Below are 22,435 nucleotides of genomic sequence, written 5' to 3' on the forward strand. Positions count from 1 at the left end.
TCTTTTATTTGTGTCACAACTGAGATGGATAATCTCAGTAAGAACAAGCCGATTACAGAACCAAATATTACAACAAGCTAAACTGAGTACACGTACAAGATTTACAGAAACCCTAATCTATTGATAAGCCTCAAGCGCCTACAATAGAACTGGATTATTCACCGCAAATCACCTGCACAACTCACACACAAGTTAGTAATAACAAGGAAGAGATCTTTTCGGATCTAAGCAATAAACGAACAGTAACCGAAAGATATTGGAACACAAAGATAAGAGAATGGCTCAGGTCGCACACACGACTTCACATGGCCAAAGACCTCATCTGTCTTGTCCAACAAATCACAAGGGATCACAGTGAAAACAATCGAACCCCGAGCTAGGGTTTCCCGATTACTACAACACGAAAGTCACCCCACGCGTTCACTGACTCGCAATCACAGCCAAACACCTCAAGAACACTCTAAACCCACGGATCAATGAAAACAACCGAAGATCTCCCCAAAAAGAACAAGAGAATGAACTCAACCAATCGAATCTCACCTAAATCTCCAGATCAACACAGATGTTGAGAGATATAACTCGATCCTCACTAAAACAGAGAAATGAGTCATCAGATAAGAAAATCGGACGAGATTTCAGAGAGAGAGAGAAGAATCTAGAGAGAATCTGGAGCAAAGGCTCAAGGAGAGATAGAGAGTACATGAGCAGACTAAGGAGTCCAAGAGGTGAGTGAGAGTGTAAAGACTCCGAAGAAACACACCTTGGATCCAACATCTCAGCGCCGTGATCCGCGAGGAGGGTTCGTGTCAGCCATCGGGGATAACTCATATAAGTATTGGGCCAAATCCGGATTGGATCAATACACCATTGTAAATGGGCCGTCAGAATAACTAGCCCAACTGATTTAATTAACAAGGCCCAAATGGTTAGTCCATTATTTCACACTAATAATCTCAATAATACTGCTACAAATTGTTATCGTGCAACAACGATATGGAAGCATTTGAATTTGTAGCCCATTTTTCATTCTCATTTTCTGCCATATACATTGGGTAATTAGGGATCTTTAGATGTTCAACATCACCTTCTAACATCTTCAATACGTTATTCATTGAGTGATGATTGTCTTGACACATTTGTATGCATTATAATGCGACAATGGTCATCTTCCGACCAATATTTCTATCATCATTTTCATCAACATTTCCGATGTCAATGTTCCTACCTTCTTTCAAGTGGTCGTATATCCAGTTTGAAAAATACTTACTAGATTCATCACTGTTCCTTGTCAAGTCTTTATTTAAGTTTACCATTTCCATCAACATCCCGATGCTGTACACATCATCCTTGTAAGACACTGCACCAATACTTCTATTGATAAGTTCAGGAGCAACATACCCAATGGTTCCTCTAGCAGCCGTCAACGTCACTGCCTCCTTGTTTGCGGCACATAATTTTGCCAGCCCAAAATCTGATATTTTTGGAATGAACTTATCATCAAGAAGTATATTGTGAGGTTTGATGTCAAAATGCAAGATCCGGATGTCTCAACTATGATGCAAATAGGCAATCCCTCGAGCCACTTGAACTGCAATCTTAAATTTAATTTCCCTCTCCAATCTTAATGAAGATGCTTTTTCTCGATTGAAAATGTACTTGTCAAGGGAACCATTTGGCATGAAATCATAAATAAGAGCACGCTTGGATCTTTCAGCACAATATCCAACAAGTTGTACAACATTTACATGATGGATCCTTCCAATAGTTGCTATTTCATTGATGTCTTGCCCGCGCGCTGCAGATTTTCCGAGCAATTTGACTGCCACAAGATGGCCACTTCGAAGCTTTCCCTTGTAAACAGAACCGTAGCCTCCTTGGCCTAGTTTATCTTCAAAATTCTAAGTCATCATCTTTATGTCCGAATAGGAATACCTAATTAGAGCAAGTTTGTTGTCACTTTGTAGGAATGACTCTACTCTTTACAAAAGCCTTCTCTGGGATTTCTTGATCAAAAACAAAAATATCAAAAGACAAATGATGATCTTGGTGCCAAGATGATGATAACATGGAAAAACAAGAACAAGTACATTTAGTAATAAGGCCAAAAAAACTTGTGCTAAAATAGTTTTACAGTAACCTGCATGAAGTAGAAATGAAAGGAAAACAGATGCAAGCAGTGGCGGAGCTAGAGATTTCATAATGGGGGGTCCAAAATTAAACTTCAAAAAAAATTACATAAATTAAATTATAAGGTTCAAAATGTAAAAGTCAAATGCAATCACATCATAACATTTGTCTTCTATTCTTCATCTTCTGAAACCGCTGCATAATAGTTTCATTGGTAACTTTAACAAACACATCATTTTCGATGTAAGGAACTAAGCAATCATTCAATAGTTGGTCTCCTCTGATACAAAAGCATCTTGTCCATTTCCGTGGAGTCTTGAAAAAAGATAGCAATATAAACAAAAAGCTGCTTCCTTTGTAACACTATATTCCAACCAATCCTTACATTCATCAAACCAATGTGAGACAAATTTACGTTTTCGATTTCCATCTACTGTAGGACGAAAATCATGATTACGTGGTTGACACGGACCTTTAAGTAAGTAAGCTCTGCGAACTTGTTCTATTAAATTTGGTGGATAACTCATTATATCAGGTCGTTCTCCTGGATCACTTGGAAGATTCTCTAAATCAACCTTACTTTTATCTTCATTCGATAATTCTTGAGGTTGAAGATGTGAAGGTTCAACTGATGAAGAATCAACGGAAGAAAGTTTCTTGAAATAACGATCCATATACCTACAAAAATAGTCAACACTGATTAAGTTCAAAATATTTGATATTTTCTGTATGCAAAACTATTAACACACACATCAAATAAAGAATTGGAGTTATAAAATTCCAACTACAGAACCACCGTAGACCGTAGCCATTGAATTACATAAGCTATCTTCTTTCTCCCCCTTTGAATTATTATAGCAGCCAAACAAAAAAACAACCTATGTAGAAAAATTAATTGAATTATATTTGAGTTTTGAATATACCTAGTTCTAGTTTACCAGATTTCAGACTTGGAACGACAGAATGAATACGCTAAATTCAGACTTGGATTGGAACGGCAGAATGAATACGCTAAATTAAGAGGCACGATTCATATATATTTTGCTGAAACCTATCTCTAATATTATATTTATTATAAATTATAATTATTGTGAAATTACTAAAATACCCCTAAGTTTTTTAAGAATTAGTGGGGGGACCATGGGCCCCCCTGGCCCCACCCTCCCTCCGCCCCTGGATGCAAGTGTATAGAGCTCACCAGGAAACTCGAGTTCATTAACTTCATTTGGGATTTTGTAATAAAAATTTGGCAGTATACCAGCTATACGCATAATAATAATAATAATAATAATAATAATAATAATAATAATAATAATAATAATAATAATAATAATAATAATAATAATAATAATAATAATAAAGTGAATTCAATAGTACAACAAATAATGATCAAATTACTCATCTTAGAAAGAGAATGTAAAGATTCTTACACTCGTGGGTGTAAATAAGCAAGAGAAGTATTCCACCTCCAGATCCCATGATTATAAAAATTGGGTTTAATGCTGCTGTTAATAAAACTGAAGATTTTTTGTGACATAAAATTAGAAGTTGTATCAATCAATCTTCTCCTATATATGTGATTGCAATGAGACATACTAATAAATTAAATGCGCGCCTATAATTGCCATACAACTCACGGCAAAGACTGCACACATAATTATACAAAAATACAATATACAAGGATTAATAATGTTGAAATTAATTCAAAGTCATCTCACTATGAAAACTCTGCAGTTGAATTTAAGATAGTAACTACAACATAAATTCAGAGAGCATACCAATGAACGTAATGTAATTAGTTGCGTCCACAGTGTGAATGTAGTAGCCTGTGAATTACAAAGTTAAGTCCACAGTGTGAATGTAGTAGCCTGTGAATTACAAAGTTGCATTTAATAAATTAAGAGACTTAACAGAAAAATGAAATTAAAGATTCTTACATTTTTGTATCCCTGGAGTAAAAGAGAGTCGTAAGAGTATCCATTGTAAGGTGGACGTCCCCAATAGCCCCGCTCCTTTTTTTCCACAGCCCCAGTTTTTTTGTCCACGCCGAAAATTTTTTGTTTCCGCCATTATAGTGGACACTTCCAATAGCCCCAATTTTTTTTCATTTATGTTAATTCAATTATAATTAAATTTATCGTGCTATACGTAATTAGAAGAAAACGGCTATACGGGAAGAAATTAAAATAACCACTAAATTTTCGCCGTATTAAAGTACAAGAAAAATTATACAACGAAAATTTAATCTATTGAAAATCACAACGGTGTTCACACTGCGCCGCCTCCCTTACGTGCCCAAACTTCTTCAATCAAATCGGCGTGGAGTGTGGTATGTGTTGTGCTCCTGCGCATATCACTGAAACGTTGGATCAAATATTCATTGCTCTGTGGTACGCCCATCTGGATCGGCGCGGAGGCAACACCGTTACTTGTACTTGCGCCCTCTTCCGGTGCCCAGCGGTCTGCCGCAAATCCTTCATCTTCTATTATCATATTATGCAATATGATACATGCTAACATAATATTCGCGACATCATCTTCGTGCCAAACTCATGTTGGGCTCCGTATAATGGCCCATAGCGCTTGGAGGATACCAAAAGCTCGCTCAACATCCTTCCCAGCAGCCTCTTGTTTTCGTGCAAAATATTGTTTCTTTGGTCCAACCGGTTGGCGAACTGTCTTGACGAATACGGGTCACCGAGGATATATCCCATCTGCCAAATTGTATCCCATACTATACTACGTGCCGTTGGCTACGAAGTTGATTTCGGGACCCTCCCCCCGGCACTCATCATTGAAGAAAGGCGATAACTGAAGAACATTGATGTCGTTGTTCGAACCTGCAACACCGAAATACGCATGTCAGATCCGCAAATGGTAGTCAGCAACAGCTTCCAGAATCATCGATGGATATTTGCTTTTGAATCCAGTTGTGAACTGGTCTTTCCACGCCACCGAGCAGTTCTTCCACTCCCAATGCATGCAATCGATGCTTCATAACATTCATGGGAAACCGTGGATCCAACCGTGCATATCCAGCAGTCTTTGACACTCATCAGGGGTGGGCTTTCGTAGGAACTCCCCACCAAATATTTCCCGAATCCCCTTGCAAAACTGCCTAAGCACCGTTAGGCTAGTCGTCTCACCCATTTGTAGGTATTCGTCGAACATATCAGCTGGTCCGGCGTATGCAAGCCGCCGGATTGCAGAGGTGCACTTCTGAAGCGTAGACAGCTCGATCCGGCCAGCGCAATCACTCCGGAGGGTGAAGCACCTGTAACGCTCAGCCAAATTCGTCGCTATATGGTTGAAGAGCCGTTGCGACATTCTGAATCGCCAGCGGAAAATCTCGGGTGGATAACGAGGGTTATCCACAAAGTAGTCCGCCATTAGACGTTGGTGCGCTCCGCTATGGTCTCACTGGATGGTCCGCCGACGATTAATCGCACGAGGGATCGCGCCCTCAACCACTTCCGTCGGGCGGGCTGCTTCCTCCTCGTCGGCCTCGTACTGCACCTCTTGTATCAGAGAATTCCACGCGTCGTTCCACAAATTGTCCATTTCAGTCCACAAATTCTAGTGAGAGAAAGTATGAGTGATGAAGAGGTGGAATGGTGTGAAAATAATGAAAGGAATGGGGTGTACTTATTGGTAAATTAAATTGAATTAAAAAATTAAAATGAGACGTCCGCCCGGACCGGCGCGCCTGGCACCGCCCCGCTATAGGCCGGCGCGCCTATCGCCCCGCGGGGGAGGCACCGACACATCCTCGCACACTTCTCGCCTGATGACTGTCCTCCCCGGAAATTTCGTCCGCCTCGGGGCGGACGTTCACCCCACTATAGTCCACCCCGCCGTCGCCCCGCCGGGGAAGTAGCCGCGCCGGTATATAGTGGATACCCTAATAGTCCAGTAATACCGATGATGATCGGCACAGGAAGGCTTATCCCTGCAATTATAAAAACTGAAATACCTTTCACAAAATTAGATCTCTTCTTGATTGATGGGACAAAATTGATGAAGAAGAAAAAAAATGTTAAGTAGGCACCTAGAATGGCCAGAGGAATTAGGAGATACCCTGCATCTATAATCATTAATTGGGTAGTTATATATATAGAAATGTAACCAAATGCAAACTCTAAATATTGTACAAACTTCAAACTATGATTTGAACAGTTTGACAAAATAATAGTAAAAAAAATGTCAATACAATGTCAACGGTTGATACTGTCTTGACATTTATTTTACAATATCTATAGAGGATGTTGTTAGGATTCAAAGTTTTTATCCTTGCTAATAGATCCTAAAAAGTTGTTGTATCTGAATTTCTCTGCATTTAACAGAATCAAAGGCGTCAGAATATATATACAAAGAAAGGATTTGTTGAAGAGCAGTGATGTGATAAGCAAGCGTGTCGTATCCCACAATGACCGTATGATTGCACGTCTCAATCAGAGTTCTGTGGAGAAAGTTATGACCATTCTACGAACATTGCGCAGTGCAGTAAAAGCTTACGGAAATTTAGGTGGAAATTCAGGGAAGAAATAGATTATTACCCGACTCTCTCCCATTTCTTGAAGGCCATGAAAATTATAAAAAATAAACCTATTTCAACCTATAAATACCTCTTAACCTAATTCATAATCTTTATCTCAGAGCCTCCAAGCCTCCGATCCTTCTCCATCTCTACACATTCTTCCATCCCATTTTCCACACATAATTCATCCATCTTCCATAGGAGCAGAGCTTTGCAGATCTAGGAAAGAGAAATTGAAGATTCAACCTTGGTTTTATCAATTTCTTTCAAGTCTTCTACTTTTATTCGTTGTTTTTACTTGTCTATGAGTAGTAAACATCATTTGTGGAATTTTTGGTGAAGATATTCAATTGCTTTTCCTTGTTAGCTCTTGTGGTTATTTGATTTATCCTTATGCCTTCTATATTCAATTGATTAGCTACATGTTGAATATATCTTAGAGTCGATTAGAGTACTCGGGAGATGAAATAATTGATTTGGAAAAGGGATCATTCACACTTTAATACAATAGAACTCGGGGAGAGTTGAGATTTTATGTGAGGTCATTGGTCTTAACGATCTTTTGGGAGTTAGATGTTAGAGATTTAAATGGAACTTTGATTTCAACACCTAATCTACGGATTTCTCACCTCGGGAAGGGGTTTAATCTAGTTAAGTGGCTGACTTAATTATTCTAGAGACCGTAATTCAAGGAAGTCGATTGGATAATAGCTCGTGACTTTATTTTTGGATCCTAAAATTCTACATTCATTAGCCTGGATTGTATTATTTGTTTTTTATGCTTTCTTTTATTTGGTTATTTATTTTTGTCTAGCTTATAAATCCAAACCAAAAACCTTTGTGTCTCTAAATAGTATATGACGCCTAGTTTATACGATAGTCAGTTGCAATATTATTCTTTGTGTTTGATATCCCCGGTACTGACATTTAGCTATACTAGATCTACCATGTATGCTTGCAAGTATTTTTACTGCTAATAAAATGTGCATCAAATTTTTGGCGCCGTTGCCGGGGAATATTATTGCTTTAAGCTGATATTATAAAACGATTGGTAATACTAATTTAGAGTGTAATATTTTGTATAGTTATTTTAAATTTTGTTTATCGGTTTTGCAAGGGTTGCTATTTGAGAAGAGCATGAATCAAAACAATGGATTACTCTACGCTTCGATGCAAGATACAATCATATGCTACGACACTTGATATACTCCGTAAAGCGTGGGTGAGATAAAAAGTTCAATGATGATAGCTCTCTTATTTTTGTTTATTTTTTTAAGTTTCTAGTTTAGTTTTTTTTTCTCCTTCGTAGAGCTGAAGGTTTACTCCGTAGAGCTTAAGCTTAATTCTTTTTTTATTGGTTTTAATATTTGTTTTTTTCAATTAATTTTTATACAAAAAAATTGTTTTTTCCCTTTTTCTTTTCTTTTACTTTCTTTAAAAAAAATTGTTAAAAAAAACCTCCTTCCCCTCTTTATATTTATTTTTACATGTCACACTCTTCAAATTCACATTACTTATTCAAATTCTTTAGATTCTACCAATTATTCTTGTGCTCAACTGTCAACCAACTCAGGGTATGTTCTTCTTGTATGTAATAATGGAGTGCTCATTTCAGTTGGAAGAAGAAGGCAGAAGAAGGAAGCTCGGCTTTGAGCTGGAACTAGCCGAGAAGGGAGTTCGGTTTTTGAGCCGAGAAGGGAGTTCGGTTTTGAGCCGAGAAGGGAGTTCGGTCTTGAGCCGAGAAGGAAGAAGCAACCTAGAGAAACTAGCCGTTGGAGCAGCAGTTAGTTAGCTGAGATGTAGCGGTTATTCTTCTTATTTTCTTGATTCTTGTTGTAGTTAGTTAGTAGCAGTTGCTACTTGATTGTAGAGCTTTAAATAGCTCATAAACCGTGTATGTAGTTAGTAGTTTTAATCAATAAAGAGTTTTCCAGTTTCTCTCCAAGATTATCATCTTCAATACTCAAAGTGTGAGTGTGTGTGTTTCTGCATTGTGTGATCTCATACAACAGTGAGTGTGTGTGTGATCTTCTTGAGTGTGTGAAAGCCTTGTGTGTGCAAATCCCAACAAGTGGCGCCGTCTGTGGGAAGGGATATTGAAGCTGTTTTGCAGAGGATCAAACGGTTTCAGAGATGGCAGCAAGGCTTGATGCAGAAAAGTTCACAGGCAAGAATGATTATAGCCTGTGGAAGATGAAGATGAAGGCGGTTTTGATTCAACAAGGCTTGGCCGCAGTTCTTGCAAAACCAGAGGAGAAAGGAAAGGCTCCAGTGCTTGATGATAAAGCTCAGGCAAAGATGGAGGAGATGCAGCTCAAGGCACATTCTGCAGTGATTCTGTGCCTTGGAGATAAGGTCTTGAGGGATGTTCAAGAAGCCAAGACTGCGGTGGAGATCTTGGACAAGTTGGATGAAGTTTACTTGGCCAAATCCTTGGCTAACCGGCTGTATCTCAAGAAGAGGCTGTATGCCTATAGTTTTTCTGGAGATAGGTCCATCATTGAGCAGCTAGAGGAGTTCAACAAGATCATTGATGACCTGGGATCTGTTGATGTCAAGATTTCAGATGAGGATAAGGCCATTCTCACATTGAATGCCTTGCCTAGCTCGTATGACCAGTTAAGTGATGCAATTATCTATGGAAGAGATAAACCTATCACCTATGCAGAAGTCTATTCAGCCTTGATGGCCAAAGAACTCCAGAAGACAGCCAACAGAGGCTCTGCAAGCTCCAATGTTCAAGCTGCAGAGGCCTTGAATGTGAAGAAATTCAAGAGGCAGAACTTCAAGAAGAAGTTTGAGGGCCCTAAACCCTCAAGTTCTGATGCTCAGAAGGAAACCAGAGCTTGCTATTGGTGCAAGAAACCTGGACATTTGAAGAAAGATTGTCATGCATGGAAGAGAAAGATGGCCTCTGAGGGACACAACCAATCTGATTGTGTGGAGAGTGCTGATCCCCCGGCTCAACTTATGAATATTAGTGACAGTGGGGTCAGTCACAGGTGGATAATGGACTCGGGGTGCAGCTTCCATATGTGCCCCAATAGAAGCTGGTTTCATGATCTTCAAGAAGCATCGGGTACGGTTGTTCTTGGAAATAATCATACTTGTCAGATAAAAGGGATAGGGAAGGTGAAGCTAAGCCTACAAGATGGCTCTGTGAAGATCCTGACTGGGGTGAGGTATATTCCAGAAGTGAAGAGGAACCTCATCTCATTGGGAATGCTGGAGCAGAGGGGGTTCACTATATTAATGAGTCAAGGAAAATTGTTTGTGAAATCTGGAGATGCAGTGATGATGGAGGCTGACAGAGAGCATATTCTCTATTATTTGAAGGCTAAGGCTGTTGATGGAGAAAGCAATGCTGTGTCAGATGATTCCCTAATGCTATGGCACAAGAGGCTGGGCCATCCAGCAGAAGGAAGCTTGAAAGAACTCATCAAGAAGGGCCTGATCTCTGGAGATTTCAACAAGATGGACCCCTGTGAGCAGTGTATACTTGGAAAAGCAAAGAAGGCACCCTATCCCACAGGTATTCACTCTTCTACAGCCCCTTTAGACTACATACATAGTGATCTTTGGGGGCCTTCACCGGTGTGTTCAATTGGTGGAGGAAAGTATTATCTAGCTATCATTGATGACTATACAAGGAAGTTGTGGGTATATATTCTTAAGGAAAAATCTGAAACACTCACTAAGTTCAAGATATGGTGTAAGGAGGTGGAGCTAGAGAAAGGAAGGAGTGTTAAATGTTTAAGAACTGACAATGGCTTGGAATTCTTGTCTGCTGAATTTGATATATTTTGCAAAGAGAAGGGTATGAAGAGGCACCGTACTGTTCCTGGTAATCCCCAGCAAAATGGTGTTGTGGAGAGGATGAATAGGACTATCCTAGAGAGGGTGAGGTGCCTGCTTCTTGGTTCTGGTTTGAGCAGCAGGTTCTGGGGAGAGGCGGTGTATACAGCAGCCTATCTCATCAATAAATGCCCATCTACTGCCCTGAAATCTGAAACTCCTGATTACATGTGGTATGGAGCTCATAGTGACTACTCAAAATACAAGGTGTTTGGGTGTGCAGCCTATGCTCATGCTAGGCAAAGTAAGCTTGAAGCTAGGGCTCTGAAATGTATCTTGCTGGGATATCAGAGGGGTGTTAAGGGGTATAGGCTCTGGTGTATTGAGCCTGGTAGGCAGAAGGTGGTGGTGAGTAGGGATGTGGTGTTCTTGGAGGATCAGATGCCCTACTTGAAAGATAAGCTGGACTCCAGTGACTCCAGTGAAGTTGAGAGTGATTTCTTCAAGGTGGAGCCTATGGGAGTTGGCCTAGGAGCAGGTGGAGTCACTGACTTAGAAAATGAACCTGATCCAGAGGGTGATGGTGCTCCAGCTCAAGGTAGAAGAAATGATGAGCCCACAGCAGATCCTACCAGAGAGTACCAGATTGCAAGAGATAGGGGAAGGAGAAATGCAAAGCCTCCTGAGAAATTTGCAGATATGGTCTATTATGCACTGTGTGCTGCTGAGAGTATTGATATTGCTGATCCTCTCACCTATAAAGAGGCCATGAGAAGCAAAGACAGAGAGAGATGGATAGAGGCCATGAATGAAGAAATAGAGTCTTTACTCAAGAACAAAACCTGGATTTTGGTGGACAAATCCAAGCTGAATACAGATGGAAAGGAGAGGAAGCTGATCAGTTGCAAGTGGTTGTTTAAAAAGAAGGTAGAGACCACTGATAAAGACAGAATCAGGTTCAAAGCAAGGCTGGTGGCAAGGGGATTTACACAGCAAGAAGGAGTTGACTTCAATGAGGTGTTTGCTCCGGTTGTTAAGCACACTTCTATTAGGATTTTGTTGGCTGTGGTGAATCAGCTAGATTGGGAATTGCAGCAGCTTGATGTGAAGACTGCCTTCCTAAATGGAGACCTAGAGGAGACTATCTTCATGGATCAGCCAGAGGGCTATGTGAAGAGTGGTGAAGAAAGCAAGGTGTGCTTGCTACAAAAGAGTCTTTATGGTCTTAAGCAAAGTCCTAGACAGTGGAACAAGAAGTTTGATGCACAAATGAAGAAGATTGGCTTCATTAGATCAGAGTTTGATGATTGCATCTACATCAAGAGGAAGGGCAAAACACCTATTGCCTATCTATTGCTCTATGTGGATGATATGCTACTTGCAGGACCTTCTATGACAGAAATTCAGCAAGTCAAGGAGGATTTGAAGTCTAGCTTTGAAATGAAGGATCTAGGAGAGTCAAGGAAGATCCTAGGCATACACATTCAGAGAGACAGAGGCTGCAAGAAGCTGTGGATGCTTCAAACTGACTATATTGAGAAAGTTTTGCAGAGATTCAAAATGGAAAATGCAAAAGCTGCATCAACTCCTCTGTCCCAGAGTTTTAAGCTTTCAAAGGAGCAGGCCCCTAAATCTAAGCAAGAGGCTGAGGAGATGGAGTCTATTCCTTATGCTAGTGTGGTTGGAAGTGTTATGTATACTATGATCTGTACCAGACCAGATCTGGCACATGCTATCTCAGTGACTAGCAGATACATGGCTGACCCGGGGAAGGAGCATTGGAATGCTCTTAAGTGGATATTGAGGTACATGAAGTCAACCAGTGGCTGGGGAATTGTCTTCAATGGCTGGGAAGGTGAATCTGAGGAGGTTGTGCAGGGCTATTGTGATGCAGACTATGCTGCAAACCTGGACAACAGAAAGTCCCAAACAGGTTATCTTTTCACCATGTTTGGAACTGTAATCAGCTGGAAATCAGGTTTGCAAAGTGTTGTTGCTCTCTCAACAACAGAATCAGAGTATATAGCTCTCACTGCAGCTGTACAGGAGAGCTTTTGGATTCAGGGAGTGATTTCTGACTTTGGTTTTGACCAAAAGACAATGGTGATTCATTGTGACAGCAGCTCAGCTATGTGCTTGGCTAAACATCCGGGTTTTCATGAAAGGAGCAAGCACATAGACATAAAGTTGCATTTTATTAGAGATGAGATTGAGAAGGGGAGAGTGAAGGTGATTAAGATTAACACCTTGCACAATCCGGCTGACATGCTAACAAAGTCTCTAGGTAGAGACAAGTTTGATCATTGCAAGAAGTTGATCAATGTTTGTGCAAGAACTGAGATGAGCCCTCAGGTGGAGAATTGTAATAATGGAGTGCTCATTTCAGTTGGAAGAAGAAGGCAGAAGAAGGAAGCTCGGCTTTGAGCTGGAACTAGCCGAGAAGGGAGTTCGGTTTTTGAGCCGAGAAGGGAGTTCGGTTTTGAGCCGAGAAGGGAGTTCGGTCTTGAGCCGAGAAGGAAGAAGCAACCTAGAGAAACTAGCCGTTGGAGCAGCAGTTAGTTAGCTGAGATGTAGCGGTTATTCTTCTTGTTTTCTTGATTCTTGTTGTAGTTAGTTAGTAGCAGTTGCTACTTGATTGTAGAGCTTTAAATAGCTCATAAACCGTGTATGTAGTTAGTAGTTTTAATCAATAAAGAGTTTTCCAGTTTCTCTCCAAGATTATCATCTTCAATACTCAAAGTGTGAGTGTGTGTGTTTCTGCATTGTGTGATCTCATACAACAGTGAGTGTGTGTGTGATCTTCTTGAGTGTGTGAAAGCCTTGTGTGTGCAAATCCCAACATTGTAATTTATGAGTTTCGAACTTAAATTCTTTCATTGAATGACTTTGTTGTTGATTTGTATTGATAGTTTGGATTGGAGTTTGATGGGAAATGATGAATTTGTATGTTTTGGATTTTTGTAATTAATTATTGTTGGGATTGATTGAGTATATTTGACCTTTGTGGGTGAAAATTGTGTATTTTTGTAGAGCTTAAATTGTTTTGCTAGATCTTGGTCTATTGTTGAAAATTCTTGCAATTGATTGGGAGATAGAGAAGATAACGTGGGATGCAATATTGATCATGTTGAGGTAGATATTTGATTTGCATATTTTAGGCTCTGATATGATTAAAGTTTAGGGATTGCCACATATAATGTAGGGCTGTCAAATCGTGTGGGTTGGGTCGTTATCATGTCAACTCATTATCGACCCAACCCAATAAGGTCAAAACCCAACCCAATCCAACCTGAAATCATCGGGTTCTTATCGTGTCCCAACCCAACGGGTTCGTGTCGGATTCGTGCGTGTTATCGTGTACCCAAGAAAAAAATTCAACCCTCTATTAATGATAGTCAACCTCTATTAATGATAGTCAGTTAGCTTGACACGACACGATAACGACTAAAATATATGTTATTATACGATTTAAACATGATATTACACGATAAAATAAAAAAATTACCAAATTAAAATAATTATTTTCTTAATCAAAATAACAAAATTAAAGTATAGTAATATTAAATCTAAATAATGAAATTAAATAATTAAAAAAATTAATTTTAATAAAATCTAAGCATAAAATGTTCTTAAAATTCATAAAAAATTAATTAATAAAATTAAAGTAAAGTATTTTTTAATGATTAAAATTAAAGTATAATAATTTTTAATTAATTAAAATTAAGGTATAATATTTTTAATCAACAAAAATAACTAAAATTAAAGTTTAATAATTTTTTAATTAATAAAAAGTAATTATTTTTTTCTTAACCTATAACACTACCCGACCCGACCTAAGCCAACTCGTTATCTTTAGGTTCTTATTGGGTCGACCCTATAAGGACCCAAATCCTAAACGTGCGTGTTCCTGTCGTGTTAACTTCGTGCGGGTTTGTATCGTATTATCGTGTCTTATAAAAAATTGTTAGCCCTAATATTATGCATTGTACTCCACTACAATTTTTTTCATTCTATGCTCACATTGCGAAATTGTAGGTACAAAAGGTATCCCAAAGAAAGTGCCAAGAATGGGGGATAATTTATGAGCTTCAAAGAACGTCAAGCTAAAGATGTTAACCATGCCCTTGTTGGGAGGCAACCCAACATTGGTATCATTTTTTTTAATTTTAAATTTTTATTTTTAGTTTAATTTTTTTTCTTAGTTTACTCATGTCCCTACCGACTTTTCAAACTTATTCATAACGTAGTTATAAATAAGTTTGGGGGGATGAAGTGGTGGACCGTGAGTTTAGTTGTTTTTGTTTTTGTTTTATCTTTTTTAATAAACCAGATGTGAATCATGTCATGAGCATACCATAGAAAATTTAGAAATACTCTTGTTTAGGGACATCAGACCAAGTTGCCTATGATGAAAAGTTCGTTTATGAGTTTGTTGAGTTGACTTAATGCATTGATTTGAGTTTTGTAAAAGGTGCAAAATTAATGAATTACTTGTTTGCCTTGAATAATGCTTATACCTTGTGAGACTTGAGCTATAAATTTTTTTCTTGTGTGATTTATCTGCGTTCATTTACTTGTTTCTAAAACTTGCTCCTAATCTGCCTAAGTCTACTTAAATAAATATTTTTCCTAATTTTACTTCATCTCATATAACTTAATTATTTGTGATGTCGAATATTTTTCCTCTTAATTATTTCAAAAACGATAGTCAAAGTGATAAAGAAATTTGAAACAAAAGAAAAATGAAGTAAAATTATAGTAGTACTCACTTCAACGTATGATCATCTAAATAGTTTCTTTTCAAATAAATCAAAACACTTTCACTAGCTACAAAACATGCCAAAACTATCCTCACATTGTAGCTTGGTTATTCACAAGTTATATGAGATGAATTAAATATATTCATCAATATAATTCACAAGACCATTAAAGTACATAATTAATTAATGACATGGCAATTCACTCTGATTACGAACAAATAACAAATACAGCAATATACTTGAGATTATTGTACAAGAGAGGCCGATTCAAGCATTGCTACTAATCTCAATAATGCAGCTACCATTGTTATCATGCAACAATGATGTGGAATCATATGAATCTGTATTCCAGCATTCTTCATCATTTTTATCCATATACACTGTTTGTGATGGATAATCAGGAATCTGCAGATGTTCAACATCACCTTCTAACATATCCAACACCTTATTCATTGATGGACGATTATGTGGGCTCATTTGTATGCACCATAACGCAACAATAGTCATCTTCCGACCAATGTTTCTATCATCATTTTCATCAACATTCCCAATGCCAATGTCCTTACCTTCGTTCAAGTGGTCGTATATCCAGTTCGGGAAATACTTACTAGATTCATCATTGTTCTTTGTCAAGTTTTTGTTTAAATTTAACATTTCCATCAACAACATCCCGAAACTATACACGTCAGCCTAGTAAGACACTGCGCCAAAACTTCTATTGATAAGTTCAGGAGCAACATACCCTATGGTTCCTCTGGCTGCTGTCAATGTCACTGTCTCCTTGTTTGTGGAGCACAATTTCGCCAACCCAAAATCTGATATTTTTGGGACAAACTTAGAGTTCTTTCTTTTTTTGGTAAAACATGTTAATTGAATTCCATTTTACTGAAGAAGATTAGATTTATTCCGAATGGGGGAGTGACGCACAAGGGTTATGCGTCGTTATTAATGAAACGCACAACCCTTATGCGTCTTTGGTTAATGACGCACAAGGGTTATGCGTCGTTCAACGACGCATAAGGGTTATGCGTCTTACTCTAATGACGCATAACCCTTGTGCGTCACACTGGTTAGTATTCCCGCCTATCACGCGGGTGACCCGGGTTCGATCCTCGGCAATGGCGCATTTTTTTAAGTGATTAGTATTTGATAAAAATGAGTTATTCTAAACATTTATTTTTGGCAAATACATATTACTCTTATTGTCTATGTTTATCACCCTCGATTACTTTAAAATCAACACAAACTTTAAAAAATTAAATTCAATAAAAAATTAAATGCATCAATCCATATTATAAATATAATTAAAAATTATCTTTAGCCCTATCAAATTAATGCCCACAATATAAAAGTAGGAGAGTTCCTATTATTTTTTTAAAAAAAATTCCACTCTTTTTATTTGAATTGAACCTTTCATATATGTATAATTGCATGCATAGTTCAATGATAATTGATAATCAATTTGACAAATATTTATATGAACGCATATTGTTTGCACAACGACGAGTATATCTATCATTTTTCTTTGTTGAAAAGGTTTGGTTTTTGTAAATCATTTGGCAGACCAATCGTATTTCTTGTCACAATTTATAAAATGTAAAAGTAAAATAAAAATATTAAATATATGAACTTTCAAATTGCCAATCATGAAGTGTGCATCGCATGCTTGTCGTAATTTATCGGATTTGATGATTGCAAGACAAGTTAGTATATTGATTTGAGCAAGAAAAGTTATAGTATATATATATATATATATATATATATATATATTGATTTGATGATTGCAAAAAGTAATATGTATTTGCCAAAAACAAATGTTTAGAATAACTCATTTTTATCAAATACTAATCACTTAAAAAAATGCGCTGTTGCCGGGGATCGAACCCGGGTCACCCGCGTGATAGGCGGGAATACTAACCAGTGTGACGCACAAGGGTTATGCGTCATTAGGGTAAGACGCATAACCCTTATGCGTCGTTGAACGACGCATAATCCTTATGCGTCACTCCTCCATTCGGAATAAATCTAATCTTCTTCATTAAAATGTAATTCAATTAACATGCTTTAACAAAAAAAGAAAGAACTCGACAAACTTATCATCAAGAAGTATGTTGTGAGGTTTAATGTCAAAATGCAAGATCTGGATGTCACAACCATGGTGCAAATACTCAATCCCCCGAGCCACTTCAACAATAATCTTAAATTTCATGTCCCAGTCCAAGGAAGATGCTTTTTCTCGGTTGAAAATGTACTTGTCAAGGGAACCATTTGGCATGAAATCAAAAATGAGGGCACGCTTAGATCTTTCAGCACAATATCCAACAAGTTGGACAACGTTTACATGATGGATCCTCCCAATAGTTGCTATTTCATTGATGAAGTCTTGTCTGTTTGCTGCATATTTTCTGAGCAATTTGACTGCTACAAGATGGCCACTTCGAAGCTTTCCCTTGTAAACAGAACCGAAGCCTCCTTGGCCTAGTTTATCTTCAAAATTCCTAGTCATCTTTTTTAAGTCTAGTAGGAATACCTTGTTGGTACGAGTTTGTTGTCACTTTGTAGGAACGACTCTACTCCCTCAAAAAAGGACAAACGCCTTCCACGGAATTTGTAGATGAAAAACCAGAATACCAAAGGGCAAATGATTATTCTTTTCTTGGTGTCCAACTGATGATTTCGATGGCTGATATAACACGACAAAACAAGATAATATACATATTGTGATTAGTCCAAAAAACTTGTGCCAAAACAGTTTTACGGTAACTTGCATGAAGTAGAAAATAAAAGAATACTGATGCAAATATATAATATTGAAATGGTAATTCAACATAAATACAGAGCGCACCAGCGAAAACGAGGCCAATTTCTTCAAATGAAAGGTCGGGATTATCTAGATACATAAAAAAGTGAATTTAGTGATTACAAGAAGCGAAGATCAAATTACTCTTCTTAGAAAGAGAAATGAATGTAAAGATTCTTACCGATGGGGATGTGAAAAAAGAAGGGAAGTATTCCACCTCCAATGATTATGAAAAGGGGGTTTAATGCTGTGGTTAAATAAACTGAAGTTTTTTTTGGGAGACAAAATTAGAACTTGTATCAAATAGCCTTCCCAATTGTGATGGTAGTGAGACATAACAAAATATGCGCGCACCTATAATTGCCACACAACTCAGGACAACATCTGCAAATATACATACACAATATATATATATATATATATATATATATATATATATGAAAATGATCAATACAAAACTTGATCTCAATACAAAATCCAGACCAAATCCTGACCATGAGATTTGACAATCCAATGGTCAATAATTAAACAAAAACACGGAGGGTCATTGTAAAGCAGTTTTAGGTCATATTATAAACTTTGGATTTGAGGTCATGTTAAGATCATTTCATGTCATCCTTACTATAATGACGTAAAAATAAGCTTACAATGATCTAAAAATTACTTTTGTATGCTTGGTTCTGCATTTTTGTATTAAGAATGCTTTTGCATGGATCAAAACCCTATATATATATATATATATATATATATATATATATATAAGTAGACAGGATTAACAAAGTTGAAATTCAAAGTCATCTCACTAAACTTTGTATAACATAAGCTTAGAGAGCGTACCTAGGAATAAAATGAAAAACAATTCCCCTCTATGATCTATATAATCTGCCAATGAAAACATAACATTTGATCATGATTAAGAGAGACTAAAAAGAGAAATGAAATTGAAGATTCTTAGTGGCTTGTGTATGTCGCCAAAAGGAAGTAAATGATAGTACTAATACACCTGTAATTCCGATGATGATAGTCACAGGAAGGCTTAACCCCTGCAACTATGAAAACTGGAATTTCTTTCACAAAATTTGATCTCACTATAAATGAATCTTGATTGATGTGACAAAATTGATAATGAGAAAGTAAATGTAAAGCAGGCACCTAGAAAGGCCAGAGGAATAAGGAGACAGCCTGCATATAAATTATAATCATTAATTAGGTAGTTATATATAGAGTATGTTGTTAGAATTGGAAGTACAAATCCATACGATTTTCTACTAATAAGCGATACAAGAGCTTCTCTGCATTTTCAAGAATCAAAAGCGTCAGCAAAGATGAGCAATGACACATCTTAATTAACAAAATTTGCTTTCCATTGCAATTATAACAGAAGCTGAGTTCAAAGCCATACAAGAGAGATTGGTGGATTTCTGAAAGTGATACATTCTTCACATCCATGAATCCCCGCCCCGATATCATCATGGTTAGATCTAATCTACACATATGTGGTACCTCTGAGGCCCTGATACATTAGAGGCACAAGGGTAGAATTGTTCAACGGATTGGGACAGGAATTGTTCAACGGATTAGGAAAATAGAAGGGAGAAGAAATATTGGTGAACATATCGGGATATGGGGAACGGAGAGGGAAAGAGCAGATTGTATCATTGTTTATGAAAGCGTCGACAAGCCTTATGGCGTGGTATTGGTAGTCGATATCTTTGACATAGTATTTGCTAGCGCTATTCAGATAGAGAGGAAGGCAGGATAATTCAATTCTCCAATCTCCGCAGTGCCCTTGAGGCGGAAAGGAGAGCTGATATCGCGAATGACACCACATGCAGAAGGACTGCATTTCTTTGCATCAACAGCAGCAGCATGGATTAGTGAGAGAATCAAAGTAGTGAGGAAGCTTCTGAGTTGTGATCATGGCTGGATAATGTGACTGACTGATTCTGTTGCAGCAGGTGTATGATACGAGACATATCACTAGGAATATCCCCACATATCTTTTATTTAGTTTAGTGTTGATTTAGCATATCTTTCCCATATATTCTTAGGATCTTTATTTTCTTGTTTAGTAAGTTAGGGCTAGTCTTATAAATAGGAGTCATTCTATTATTCTCAGGGAATCAATGAAATAATCCTTTATCGTCTTTCTTGTTTTCTTTATCGTTTTTCTGCAAACCCTAGTTGTCGACGGGATTTCGCCTCCCGGGACTTCTAATCTATCTTCCGGCATCGCGTTAAGGAGATTATCCTTAACAAATTGGTGCTTTCATCTTCGAACTCATGGCCAAAGTCAATCTTAGTTCATGGCCGGAGATATCGCAAGCATCCGAAGGCTTGCAACTGAATTCAACAGCCGCAACATTGGAGTATATTCGTGCTTGGCTCGACCGGTTAGAGACCCGATTGGTTGAGCATGAGTGCAGGGCAGCAGCCACGCTCCCTCCGTTGCGCCCAGAACCTGACCCACCCGACGGACCTCCGCTGCACTCCACCGCACAGCCACCTTACCCACATTTCCAGCCACTATTGCCTCCATATCTGCCTGCCAGATACCCGCCGCACACCGACTACCAGCACCAGCACAACACGGACACACACTCCGGGTGGAGAAACCCAAATTTGGGACTTTATACACCTGATCCCGTGCAACAGCCGCACTATTTTGATTCAGCCCCGCTGACGCCCTATTCCGCGTCAGAATATCACGGCCACCATCTTGAATATCAACCCCCACATGTGCAGAATCAGCACGCTCACGAAGCCCACATCGCCGATCAATCCGCAGGATTTCAGCAACCTCATAGTGTTGACCCTTATTTTTATGGGAAGCCTCTGGATTCTTACTTCCGGCCACACGAGTACCAGCCAGATTATCTGAAGGCATATCAACCTTATACCCGGTTTTCACACGCGGACCGACAGCCCTACGCGTGGCAGCAACCGACGAGCTATCACGATCGTCAATATAATCTCCATCTGCCTGCGCAGCCAGATTTACCACCCAACACTTGGCCACAGGCATTCTCTAGTTCATGTTGGTTACCACCACAACCAACGCATGAGGAAACCTCTGCCCCACATTTGTCGCATCCACCGCAGCATGCCAAATTTCATATTTCCACTGAACCTATCTCAGATTCCAGTAACGTGGAGATGCCGATCATGGATGCGGTTCAGATAGAGGAGTTGCCTCCGATTGATGTGATAAAAGAGGGGGATGGATCCATTGCGGAAGGATTTGATTATTCCACCAAGAAGATTCTAGATTCTTCTGCACGTTTATGCGGCCTTGAAAAGGTTGAGAAGAAGATTAGACATGAGTACGAGAGCAAGAAAATGCAAATTCAACTGTGCAAAGGGATTGAGTACTCAAAGCAGCTGAATGCTTCTCGACTCAAGGTTCTCCAAGCTTGGGAGGAGTTGATCAATTCCTTGAGGGCCAACACATCGAAGGATTTACCGACTGATTCATGGCATGTTAGTGATGTTGCACGTGTTAGTCATCGTTCACTAACGCTTGCCGTCGATGCTCGGTTGATTCCTCCGCGCACATTTTTGGGTATTCATGGACGCGTAGCTTTTGATCCCGGAGGGGTTAGCTTCAGGTCGCCAAAGTTTTGTTCGCAACTTGTGCCATGGTTCCCACCTTGAGGACAAGGTGGATTTTAATCGTGCGGGAGTTGATACGAGACATATCACTAGGAATATCCCCACATATCTTTTATTTAGTTTAGTGTTGATTTAGCATATCTTTCCCATATATTCTTAGGATCTTTATTTTCTTGTTTAGTAAGTTAGGGCTAGTCTTATAAATAGGAGTCATTCTATTATTCTCAGGGAATCAATGAAATAATCCTTTATCGTCTTTCTTGTTTTCTTTATCGTTTTTCTGCAAACCCTAGTTGTCGACGGGATTTCGCCTCCCGGGACTTCTAATCTATCTTCCGGCATCGCGTTAAGGAGATTATCCTTAACAGTGTACTCAACCATATCTGAAGCTGTGAAGGAGACTTGGTCAATGATTAATGAAGTCAACGAGTCCACGGCGATAGTTGATTGAACTGAACTCTACAAACCCATGCACCACAAATTATAACTCCGCGTTGCAATTTCTTATCGCATTCATTTTGTTTCATATGAAATACTCCGTCCCAATAAATATGAAACATTTTTTTTTCGACACAAGATTTTATGCAGTATTGTTTTATGAGTAAATGAAGAGAGAATAGAGTAAGAAAGAATAAAATGTAGAGATGATTATGAAACGTTTCATTTTTAATGAGACAACTAAAAAAGGAAAACGTTTCATTTTTAAAGGAACAGATGGAGTATATAAATTATGTACCGATTCGGAATTAGAATTCTATGGAAATGAATTATATATGAAATTAGAATTCTATAGAATTGAATTTC

The sequence above is a fragment of the Salvia splendens genome, chromosome 19, assembly GCF_004379255.2.
Source record: "Salvia splendens isolate huo1 chromosome 19, SspV2, whole genome shotgun sequence".
Taxonomy (NCBI): domain Eukaryota; kingdom Viridiplantae; phylum Streptophyta; class Magnoliopsida; order Lamiales; family Lamiaceae; genus Salvia; species Salvia splendens.